Source organism: Mustela putorius, unplaced genomic scaffold, assembly GCF_011764305.1.
Source record: "Mustela putorius furo isolate JIRA1106 unplaced genomic scaffold, ASM1176430v1.1 tig00003836_pilon_pilon_pilon, whole genome shotgun sequence".
Taxonomy (NCBI): Eukaryota; Metazoa; Chordata; class Mammalia; order Carnivora; family Mustelidae; genus Mustela; species Mustela putorius.
The window spans coordinates 20,787,974-20,800,949 of record NW_025421989.1 but is presented as its reverse complement, the minus strand read 5'-3'; positions in this window follow the sequence as shown (position 1 = coordinate 20,800,949).

The following is a 12,976-nucleotide window of genomic DNA, read 5'->3' as shown; positions in this document are numbered from 1 at the left end:
AAGCTTCTGTATCATAATGGGTGAGCGGAGACAGGTGAGGGAGAGAGGGAGAGAAGAGCAAAATAAAAGAAAATATTGACGCAATAAACACTAAAATCCTCTCCGTGTTCTTTCAAACTAATAGTTTATATAACACAGAATGGTTTCTCTAAACTATTCGCCTCCTCCGTGTCTTTGAATAAATTCTTACTGATCTTCTGGAGCTCACCGTTCAATTGAGCTAAGTTAATATTCACAAATGATTGTTTCAAAGCCTCACAAAATTTGATCATTTCCTCTGTTAATGTACTGCATGTGCACAAAAAGAGAACGGCCCAAGTGTCTCTTTTAACCTTTCAATTTATTATGAACTACTTCATAAGTGACTATCATTCTGAGGCAAAGAGAAATAATTAAGAACATAATTAAGACCGGTATGGAGGGTCCTTAAGTTGGCAGAGCAGTGAATGTACTTCACCCTTCCTCAAGAGGACATGATAGCTTCGTCGGGAATAGCCTCACGTAGATCACTATCATGAAAGGAAAAGAGAGGCTCAGGGTGCCTCAAATCACTCACTCTTTTCTTCAGCCTCGAGTTTACCTTCAGTAGCAGGACACCCCCCCCCCCAGTGGTAACGGACTAGTGGGGCAGAAACAAATAAACAAGACTTAGATCATTTTGAGTGTGACGTGCAGAAATCAAGATTATTTTCTATATTAAAAAAAATCAGGTAAGCTGGCACAGCTTGTGTAAAAACACAAACGCAGAAAAAATGCATCGCACCCGTATAGCATGGCTTCACGCGTGGTTTTCCTTCGATCCTTCTTGCTTACCTGTATCTTCCCAAAACTGTGACATAGATACTGACCGACTCAGGAGGGGCTAGATCCAGCTTATGGTAACAAGCTCCCAAATCTCTGTAGTTTAGCCTAACAAAAGCTTCTTGCTCCCTTCCTGGTCACTCAGGAACTTGGCAGATGAAGGTATGGTTTGAAACAGTTCTTCGACAACTAGAGCAGCAGTGGGCGGGAAACACAGATCTTGCATTGTCTCATCAACTACGACTTGGCAATGATACATGGATTTTTCCACTCCCATTTCATAGGCCAAAGCAAGTCACATGGCCACACTTACTGTCAAGAAAATGGGAAGAGCAATCCTATTATCTATGCAGAGAGCAGAAAGCCAGAAATATTAACACTAAAAAAAAAGCATTAATGTCTGCTAATATTACTTAATACCTACTAATTATATTTTGGCAAATACTATTTTTATCTTTTTATGGAAACATGTATTTTACCATATTTTTATAGAATTGAGACTATGGTACACACTATTTTATCATCTATTTTATCACACTATTTTATCATCTGATTTTTCTAACATATCGAACATTGATTACATAGTCTAGGATACATTATTAAAACCTATGCATGGGCTCATATTTTATTTAAACAGCTCTCAACTTTGGAATTTTGCCTCTAATTAGGCTGAAAGGAAAACTATAGGAATAATAAATTAGAAGGCCCAAAAGAAAGTATATGTAGGAGAGAAGCAACCTGAACGTAGATTAGGCCTCAAGTCTGCAATAGGAGGTCAGGAAAGAGCAAATCAGGCCTGAAGAAGCAGTCATACTAACACTTTAATGGAACCTGAGATGGCTCTCCATACACTAGTCTCTAGACACTCTATACACATAGATTGACAATAGTAATTAACAGAGAAGAAACTTGCACTTTATATACAGCTCAACAACACTAGCAAAAAGAAATGTGGACTGATTGGAATTTGAATGACTGATACTCTACACTGGTAATACATTTACACTAACAACTGGAGGTCAGGGGTACATGGGTGGCTCAGTCCTCGGGCGGCTGCTTTCTTCTACAGTCATGATCCCAGGATTCCTGGGATCATGAACAGTCATCAGGGTTCCTGGGATCATGACCTAAACCAAAGGAAGATGCTTAACCAACTGAGCCACCCAGGCGCCCCTGTGTGTAACTTCTGACTCCTCAAAAACTATTAATAGCTTATTGTCCATTGGAAGCCTTACTGATCACCTAAACAGTCAGTTAACACACGGTCTGTAAGCTTTATATATTATATACTGTATTCTTATAATAAAGTAAGCTAGAGAAAAGAAAATGTTAAGAAAATCATAAGGGAGAGAAAATACATTTACAGTACTGCACTAGATTTACTGAAAAAGATCCAAGGGTGTGTTCAAGGGTCAACTGTGTTTATTACAACTCAGCTTTACTAGATGAAGGACATACAGGGGAAGTGAAAGATATGTCTGTAAGTATACCCGTGCAGACAGAAGTAGCATATGCAAGCATCTAAAGAATCTATTAATTTCACTGTATAACTCACTCTAAGAGCCAACGAAAGAGCAAAGGAAGAGTTGATTATGAATTAAAATACTAGGAAAGACTTATTTCGAAAAGCACCATTCTGAATGATAAGCAGTCGTCAGTTTAAACGCACGGATGTTTAGGGCAGGAGACGTTGGCAGTACACTATCATTGCAGAAACCACTGCAAAATGCAAGAAGGGGGAGAGAGACCTGCTGATCTCAGATGGAGGGTTCTGGAAAATACAACTGGGCAGGGTAAGATCAAAGGATGGAGACCTTTGAAAAGCAGGAGAGAACTTTGGGGAGGTCCTCTAAAAGGAAGCCATTACAGGTTCTCAAGAAAAGAGAAGGTTATAAGGGAAATGATGTCTTAATCACTGTAGTCAGGTGGTAATAAGTATGACTGGTGGAATCCCCAATCCCTCCCCTCAAGCAACCTTCTCACACACACACACACACACACATATACATAAAACATATACAGGTCAAAGGTTACATCCTCCATTCTCCAGGCCCCCACAGGACTTCAGTTATCAAAGAACAGTAAACATAACGAATAACAAGCTTAGGACTATTATCTATACAATCCTCACATCTGTCTCTACCACTTCATATCGCATCTCAAAGGCAGGAATCCTGTCTTCTAGATCTTTATATACCCATTCCCAACACAGTATCTGCCACATAGATGGCAAGATCTGAACCCAGAATGGAAGAGACCAGGGGAAGGAGGATCACATACATCCTCCCTTTAAGCATACCAAGAGATTAAAACAGGATCTGACTTACAAAAGAACTAAAATATTAATTCCCTCTTTCCATGTGTCATTTGCCCTCTCCGTGGCCTTTCAGAGTCGAGCTCCAACCCTCTTCACCCTGTTTGAGCCTCAGAGAGATCATTTGTATGTACCCCATCAACAGGATTCTCTTTCAACAGAGCTCTGCCAAATGGGTACCCCGTGGTAAGATTAAAAGGAAAGAGAAGCATGAGGTCAAGGTATTCATACAGGAAATACATATGTATAAATTAAATCTGCATGTATAAACTTGAAGCCCCAAGGTCGGTGTGGCCTGGTCAGATCACTGAACCAAAGGTCACTGCACTTCCTAAGGTTACCTGTACTACAGAACGAGCCATCCTTGGGGACCGAGTCCATCCTTCTCTTGTCCTTTTATACTGAGGAATGGTAAAACCTCAGCTGTGCAATCTCCCTTCCATTCCCACCCCGCTACCCAGACACACTTTTCAAAAATAACCCCTTCCTAAATAAACCCTCTTAATTCAAATGATCTTCCTCTAAGTGTGCCATTTGTTTGCTGTGGAGCCCTTGACTGATTTACTTTATTTTATTTTTGCTAATGCAAGAAAAGGCAAGAGACGCCAGTCAGCAAGGAAAGACATTTTCATGAACACTCTTTTTAGAGTTTCGTCAAATTTCACATCTAGAATTGGATGAAACATTAGTGAATTAGCTTATCACTTCCTGTAACGTTCTCCACAGATGGGAAACTAAATCACAGTATATTGATGAGATTCACAACAATAATTTTTTAAATTTAAAATAAACAGTGGGAAGTGGGAAACAGCTCTAAACATTGATGGGAAATGAAAGAATTTTTATTTTTTATACTTTGGCCTCATTTGGAACACAAAGCCATTGACCCTTGTGCCTTCTCCCAATCATTAGCCCCCCTGCCTTTTTTTTTTTTTCCATCCTCGTTCTGGTGAAGAGAGAATCCACAATTAGCATTTTTTTTAAGATTTTATTTATTTATTTGACATAGAGAGATCACAAGTAGGCAGAGAGGCAGGCAGAGAGAGAGAGAGAGAGAAAAGCAGGCTCCCTGGGAGTCCGACGCGGGACTTGATCCCAGGACCCTGAGATCATGACCTGAGCCGAAGGCAGCGGCTTAACCCACTGAGCCACCCAGGCGCCCCACAATTAGCATTTTTTAAAAAGGCAAATATTCTAAACTCCATTACCTATCTGTCTTTTCATCATAGCCGTCCAAGTAAACCCTCAAGCTGGATGAAACCAAGTATTTGCTTTCTCCAGCCCTGGACCAGGTCTGGTGGATGGGTCACACAACCTGGCAAGGTTTATCTCAAAAAATTCACAACAGCAGCTTCAGTTGGAACCTCCATAATTATCAGAAGCCCTCTGTTTCTCTGTTCATCTTCCATTGTCAACGAAAGTTTTTCAAACTCTCCATGTTCCTCAAACCTGTGATCCGTGCCTTTGCTTCCAATCTTAAGAGAGGACCCTGTCTGATAATTCATATTAAATGCTGAGGTTATCAACCAAACTAAATGCAACAATCTACCACAGCCTCACACTGTCAACCACCTCTCCTCCTGTTTCCAAAGAAAAAGGCAGCCATGCCACCTACAGATGATACCTCACCCCCTTCCTCATCTTCAGGAATATCACACCCACAGAAAACTCTCCTCTGTATGCTTATCATTCCCTATTAAAAAAAGATCCTCATCCTTGGGATTTAAACACTCAACACTCATTTACCTCACCCATCTCTTACAAGTAAGTATTTCACACACTTGTAATTATTCATGATAATCCCATCTCTCTCTAGTCACGCCTTATCTTTAAAGAAGGATGCATTGTGGGGCTCTAGGATCTTTAATTTGCCAAAAACAAGTGACATTTCATCCCCTGTAGTTTGACCTTTGGCATGCCTGACAACTGTATTAAAAATGGCTGGAGGTGGGGCGCCTGGGTGGCTCAGTGGGTTAAAGCCTCTGCCTTCAGCTCAAGTCATGATCCCAGGGTCCTGGGATCGAGCCCCGCATCGGGCTCTCTGCTCAGTGGAGAGCCTGCTTCCCTTCCTCTCTCTCTGCCTGCCTCTCAGCCTACTTGTGATCTCTGTCAAACAAATAAATAAAATCTTAAAAAAATAATAAAATAAAAATGGCTGGAGGTATGCAACCTTAGAAATATCACGGAAAGCCAACTTAAATTCCTGTGTACGTGAAAAGAGGTGAAGGTGGTGGGATCTGGGAAAGAGGCAAAACCTAGGAACTGAGAAACATGGGTGTGAGCCCAGTGAATGGTATCTTTGAAAGGAGACAAAGAAAAGAAGTCCCTGGAGACAGTTCCCCTAAGAGAACGACCAAAATAAAAAAAAAAAAAAAAGACAGATAAATGGACCAAAGGGGTAGAATGCTGAGATCATCTGAGAAACACGTGGAAAAAGAGACTGCAGAGGTATGTAGAAACCATACCACACAGGAATTTTGGGCAGCATTTTAAAAAAGCAAAACCAAACAAAAACAAAAAAAGAAACCTTTACCTCTACCCTGAAAGAACTAAGAAATTATCAAAGAATTTTGGGCAGAGAGTTGATCTATCATCTTTGATACTTGAAAAAAAAAATACAAAGTCAGAATGTGAAAAACAAATTGAAGAAAAACAAATTGCTACCTGGGATGAAGAAAAGTGAACAAACTCAAAAGATTCTGGGAAAACAAAACCAGTAAGACTCGGTGAAGGATTAGATATGGAGCTGAGAAGGAGAGGAAGATATAAGTATGACTCTGGGTTTCTAACTTGAACAAGTGAAGTCAGGTGACCTAAAATAAAAACAGAATCAAAAGAAAGATTGGAAATTTGAGTTTGGTTGGATGTTAGGTATGTGCAGTGTCTCTGAATCATTGTTAGAGAGCAAAGCTTTTCCTTCCACTCTTCTAGATTCTGTGACTGTGAGAGACCAAAAAAAAAAAAAAATGCCCCCCCCAGAAGTGCGTTTCTAACCAGCTAATTTTGCTTCTGTATGAACGCTTGCTTTTTCGCGCGTGCGCGGGCTAACCGGCCAGATCTGCTTCTGTAAGATTGCTTTGTCATGCTTTGTCAGCTTTTGTGCGGATCCTTTGTCTGCTCACATGTGGATCCTTTGTCTGCTTTCGCGCGGACCCCTGCTTGTGTACGCGGGTCCCCCTGACCCAATCCACTGGCGCCAGGTATACCTGTTCAAATTGTCAACCAATTAGCACAGCCCCACCCGAAACTTGTTTGTACCTGTCTATAAAAACCCTGCACCAACCCAGCTCTGGACCTCTTAGCCTTATCGGCAACGAGCGGCGCAGAGGTCCAGGTTCGAACCTGCAATAAACGACCCTTGCTGATTGGCTTTGACTCACGTCTCTGGTGGTCTTTTAAGGTGGGGGTAATATTCAATTGGCATTTCAACTGGGCAAACAAGCAAAATGCTCTAGGACTTATTAACAGGAGAAAAGAAAATTTGATTTCATACATATAAGAACCCCAAAGATCAGAGACTCCAAAGACAGCCAACTAATTGAGGGTTATATAACATCCTGAGCTAAGGAAAGGGGCAGAGGCCTGAAAATATGAAGGAGAGAAGGCCATTCACAAGAAGGTAGAGCAGATGTATGGAAAACAAAGGTGGTCCTTTGCAGTGTCTGAGGTAAAAAAAATTACCTCTGATAATAGTTCTTTTTCTGGTACCAGCCCCCATTCCAATGTACTTTTAGGCAGTTGAGGGGGAGATAAAGAGCTTTTCCTGAATCTGCTGTGTCCTGATGGCCTTTATCTCAAAATAAGCCTCATGCCAAAGTGGCATGTTTGGGGGGTGGTATATTCCACTCCCCTTCATCATCAAGAAAATGTTAAGTACTTAGGTAGACATAATAGTTTGTATTTCAGAGGGGGCTTCTGGGCTATAGTTTAGGTTTCTAAGTGATCTATATTGAGGATAAACTTGAAGCCACAAGCTTAGAATAGATCATAAAGGGAGAGCATAGCAGGAGCAGAGGAAATGACCCAGATTCGATTAAATAACTTCAATGTTTAAAATCCAAAGAAGAGGATGAAGTGCAAAGAGAGAGAAAAGTGACCAAGAAGATGTCAAGGACTGAAGCCAAGAGAAGAGGTGGTTTCAAGAAGTGTTTACTGCTAAGAGGTCAAGTAAAATGAGAACTGGAACATATCAGTTGGATTTAACAACCTGTTTTTAAGGAATGTTCTGTTCCCAGAAACCTAAAAATATTATAAAAGCACTAATTACATTTTGTCTCTTGGACACAATCTTCTCACATATTATATATATTCTTTAGTCGTATTCTTTTTCTTCAGATAGCCTGCTGGCCTAGATCCATGAGCAAGTATTGAGGGTAAACAATCACCATCTTCAGCACATTTCCAGGGTTGCCTCAATTATACTAAGTTCATGAGACCAAAGCATCTTATGAACATTATTAGCATTTTTTGTTTTTTTTTTTTTAATTTTATTCTCATTTTAAAATATAAGTAGCAAAAATGCAATGAAGAATAATATTCAAACAACTGCTGAAAACAGCAAAGATGGTGTGGTGCCAATGGCTGCCTTGAAAGCCAAATCTTCATTCAGTAGCCTTAAACATTTGTTCTTTAATTCACATATTTAAGTATGAATTTAATTATCAAAATATGGTGAGGTGGTCAATATCCGATGTATAAGAGGCCACTGATTAAAGTCTTATGTCTAAAAGTTGAGGTTTACTTGTATCCTATACATAAAATTTAAATTCACTGAAATGTCTTCAAAGAGGAATTTTTTTAAAAAGATTTTTTAAAAATTTATTTATTTGACAGACAAAGATCACAAGTAGGCAAAGAGAGAGAGGGAAGCAGGCTCCCTGCCGAGCAGAGAGCCCAATGCAGGGCTCGATTCCAGGACCCTGGGATCATGACCTAAGCCAAAGGCAGAGGCTTAACCCACTGAGCCACCCAGGTGCCCCCAAAGAGGAATTTAAAGAAAAAAAGAATTCAAACATTTTCAATTCTGACTTTAATGTTAAACTGATTAGCATGCACCTCTTCTTTCCTATACCATATTCATGGTACTAATCATGAATCCCTTTATTATACACAAAGAAATAATATTCAACATAAGGATATGGCTTGGGATACAACTTGAGGTGTGTAAAGAAATGGACAGGTAGGTTTTGGGTATCCTTTCTCATCTGTAAGAACTAGAAAAGATACAAATGCAGGGACAAACACACTTTTACAATTCAAAAATACAAATGTATTGATCAACATGTAAAAGTTCTTAATTCTTTTTCAGGGTGGTATGTGAGGGGAGATGCATATTTACAGCACACATTAATTAATAAGTTATAATGTTACACTTAAAATTACTGGTAACCAAAAAAAGCACTATTCAATTAATTATGGTGGCATAACCGGTCAATAGTTTAAGGGAAAAAAATAGGATCTTTATCTCTCACTTTATATAAAAATAAATTCCAGATCAATTAACTTTAAATATAAAAATATTAAATTTTAAACATGGAAAGAGCAAAATGTAGATATAAAATGTAAATGTAAAAAAGTGGAGTCATAGTAATAATCCTTTTAAACAGAAAAAGACTAATTTTATAATGTTACAGTAGAAAAAAGACTTACTAAGCTTCATGCCAAAGCCATAAACTCTTTAGAAAATGATCAGTTTAATATGTAACATTTCTTTATAAACAACTCACCATTATCAAAGTTAAAAATCAAACTACAATATGAAAAAGAATTACATGCACTATATATGCCCCACTACAGGTAAATATAAATACATATTATATAGAATTATATATATTTTATATATATATCATATATAAAATGTATTTGTGTGTAAAGAGTGAGAGAGAGAGAAAACTCACAAATCAGTGAGGGAAAATCTTACTACACCAGGACAAAAATCAACCAATATGCACAATTCAAAAAATATGTGGCCAAGAACAATATAAAAAAATGTATATTCAGTACTACTTACAATAAAAGAAATGCATGCTAAAATGACAATATGTTTGTTCATCACATTGTCAAATATTAACAAGTTTGATAATGCTCAGTGTTACCACACTTATTGAGGGACAATACTCTCATATTCTATTAGTGAATCTCACCTTGCTGAATGGCAATTTTATAATATTTGTTCAAGGCCTTTAAATGTGCATGCCCTTCTAGAAATATTCACTTGATGAATTATGCTAAGGAAAGACTGGATAAGTGAACACAGATGAATAACCAAGGGTGATAATTCACAGCTATTTTTAATTGTCAAAATCAGGGTGGAAGTATAGAATGTAATAGGTCAAAGGCACAAAATAGGATAAATTAGGGTATATAGTAATACTACGAAACTGTGAAAACGATTACGTAGGTCTAGGTCTATGTTGGGGGAGGAAAAATGTTTCCTATGACCTTCTACGTTCTTTGGTTGGAAAACTGATAGAAAACAGATAAACAGGAGAAAAAAAAATTTCATTATATACAAAGAGGAACCCCACAAGAATATGAGACCCAAAGACAAGGAGGGCGGCTGAGGCTCATACGCCATCTTATGCTAAGGGATGAGATAAGGGCCTGGGGCTTAAAAAGGAGGAAGGTATTTCACAGAACAACACAAAGATCAAAGATTTGCCCTACCATACAGGTTAAGTCATTCAGATAAAAGTTATTCCTGGTAATAGCTCACTCTCTGAGCCAGGCCCCCTATCTAAATTCTTTCAGGGAGTTAAGGAAGAAGTAAAAGTTTTTCTTTTCTTTTTTTTTTTAATTTTAATTTTAATTTTTTTATAAACATATAGTGTATTTTTAGCCCCAGGGGTACAGGTCTGTGAATCTCCAGGTTTATATACTTCACAGCACTCACCATAGCACATACCCTCCCCAATGTCCATAAAAAGTTTTTTTTGTTTTTTTTTTTTTTTTAGTCAACTGAGTCTTGATTGCCTTTAGCTCAAAATAACCCACATGCCAAAGTTGCATATTTTGGGGTCACATATTCTGCTCCCCTTCATCTGTCTTTACTGACACTGAAATAATATCAGAATACTCTGTGAAGGGGAAAAGGAGATTTTAAAAGAGCATATCTAGTGTGACTACACTTGTGAATATGTACATGTGCTTACGTGTACGTGTATTTCTATGGGGAAAAATCTAGGGAAATGAACAGCACAAGTTTTGACTGAGGCGGTGATGCATTGAGGCGGTGATGATTTTTTGGAGACTTTTCACTTTTTCTCCAGTTCCTCCTCGTTAACTGAGTATTTTTAGAATGAGTTTCTGCTACTTCACAAAAAAGAATTACATAACACTCCATCCTGAGGAAAACAACTGAGCTCTTCAGCCACTTTCCAAAAATGAATGAAGAAACTACATAAAGCTTTCTCTACAGAAGATTACCCGATCTTCTGTTAGCAGCTGTGGATGTGAGAAACACGAAGCTCCCAGTGAACTATCCTCCACTGAGGAATCGATAGAGAATGAATGATTTAGACACACCATGGACTCTCGAAGAGCCAACGACAACAACAACAAAACAAAACAAACACCAAACTCACAGAGAAAAGGGATCAGATTTGTGCTTACTCAGGGAGTAATGGAGAGGCACTAGCAAGACTGGATGTAAAGAGTCAAAAGGTACAATCTTCTAATTATAAGTACTGGGGACGTAACACCCAAGACAATGACTATAGTTAATGTGGTTGTAGACTATTTTTGAAATTTGGCGAGAGAGTTAATCCAACAAGGTCTCATCCCAAGGGGGAAAAAAATTCAGTTTAACTATATGAGGAAATGGATGTTCATTAAATGTATTCTGGTTATTCTTTTACAACATATTTCTGTCAAGTTGTGATGCAGGACACCTTCAACTTACAGAGACCTGTAGCTCAACTATAGCTCAATAAAAGTGAAACAAATTAAAAATGTTTAAAAAAACAATAAAATAAAACCACACCATGGTCACTGAGGTAGACTATACTAGCTCTTTACTGCTATGAAACGAATAACCTGCAAATTTGAGCACTGGCAACAGCCAATGTTTATCTTCTTATATTTGCTTGGTGTCAAGAATGCCAGAGTAGCTTACCTGGGTGGTTTGAGCTCTGAGTGTCTTGAGGTTGCAATCAAGGTATCATCTCCGGGCTGCAGTCACCTCAAGGCTCACCTGGGAAAGAATGAGTTTCTAAGCGCATTCATGGGGCTGTTGGCAAGGCCTCAGTAGATCACCTTCCAAACTTGCTCATGGGGTCCTGTCCGGAGGGTGGGTTCATAACGTGAAACTGGCTCTCTCCAGCACTAGCAGGCCCAGGGAGAGTGAGAGACAGCACCCTCGCTCACAAGTGGCATCCCCAACTCCCACGTGTATTACTGTTCTCTGCTATATTCTATTCCTTAGAATTAAGTCAATCCACGTAGCTGTAGGGATCTTTCGGGGCCACCTTAGAGACTGCCCTACAGTATGGGCCAAAAGCGAAAAAGAAAAGAGACTAAGTACAACTAAGGCTTGTATAGGAATAGTCACAGCAAACAACAGTTCTGGAGTGATGGAAATGTTCTACATCCTGATTAGTAGGAGTCTGAATTACAGAGTCACATGTATTTGTCCAAACTCATCAAATTACACACTTAAGACATATATGTGTCTTTGTATATAGAAGTTACCTTAAAATATAAATAAATACTCTTCTCAAAAACAAAAAGAAAGGAGACTGAAGGTTTGTTGAATATTGCAACGGGTTGAGAAGGAAGCGAATTATCACCTCCTTTGAAGTTCTCCGACAAGAAGTGAAAATTCAAATCTAGTCAAAGACATATTGGGAAACAGCTGAATGAAGAGTAATTTTTCAGCCCTGGGAATTAAATTTGGCTCCAGTTAAGGGCAAAGTAAAGGATCAAGGGATTTCTCAAAGTCCAGTGCCATACTGAAAAGGAGTCATTTTGTGAAAAGAAATTTTGGCATAGATGGAAGCAAAAAGCAGAAAGAGAGGGATGAAGGTCACCAACACAGAAAGAGACTGAAGTCAAAAGATGAATGATATTTGCCTCAAGTCATTAAACAAATCACATATGGGGTCAGACCTCCTATTCTGATGTTCTAACTAGGTCCCACTGCTCAGGTATTTGCTTATCTTATCTAAAAATACGGCTATCATTATTGCTTTCACTTGAAACCTAGGAAGGGTATCTGGAGTTTTATTTCTTTCCACATACAGAAACTAAACCTTTAATGATAGGGCTCCTTCTGCTTTCAAAAACTTCATCCCCAAACCAACTTTAATAAAGAAGACCAAAAAAAAAGGTCTCTGAAGCTAGGGGGAAAGTTTAATTGAAACCAGTCTCCAGAGTCAGCATAGAGTTGAAGTAATCAAGGCCAGATTTTCTCTCCTGTGAAGAAATCTACAGCGACACTTCAGCCTACCTGCTCTGATTCGTGCTGTTCTGAGCCCTGAATATCCATCGAAATAAAACCACTTATTGTTGTTTTTCGGAACTGTACTGTTTTTACTGCAATAATTTCATTTTTTTTTTCCCCAGCAAGGAAGCAATAGCCTGAGTATGATTCGGCCTCACTAGAAAATGTTCCTAATGGAGTCACCAAAAACTTCAAGACCATAAAAATATAACCCTATATATTAAGGGCTTTGGGGTAAGAAAACCACAGTGCAATCAACATTCTTCAAGAACAGCAGCAATGTTTAATGACCAGCTTCTTGAAAAGTTTTAGAACCTTATTTTCCATGTTCCGAAAGCAAAGCATGGCCATAGAGATTGCCGACATGCTATAAGCATGCACACAGACACATGCGCACACACACATGCGCACGCGCACACCCA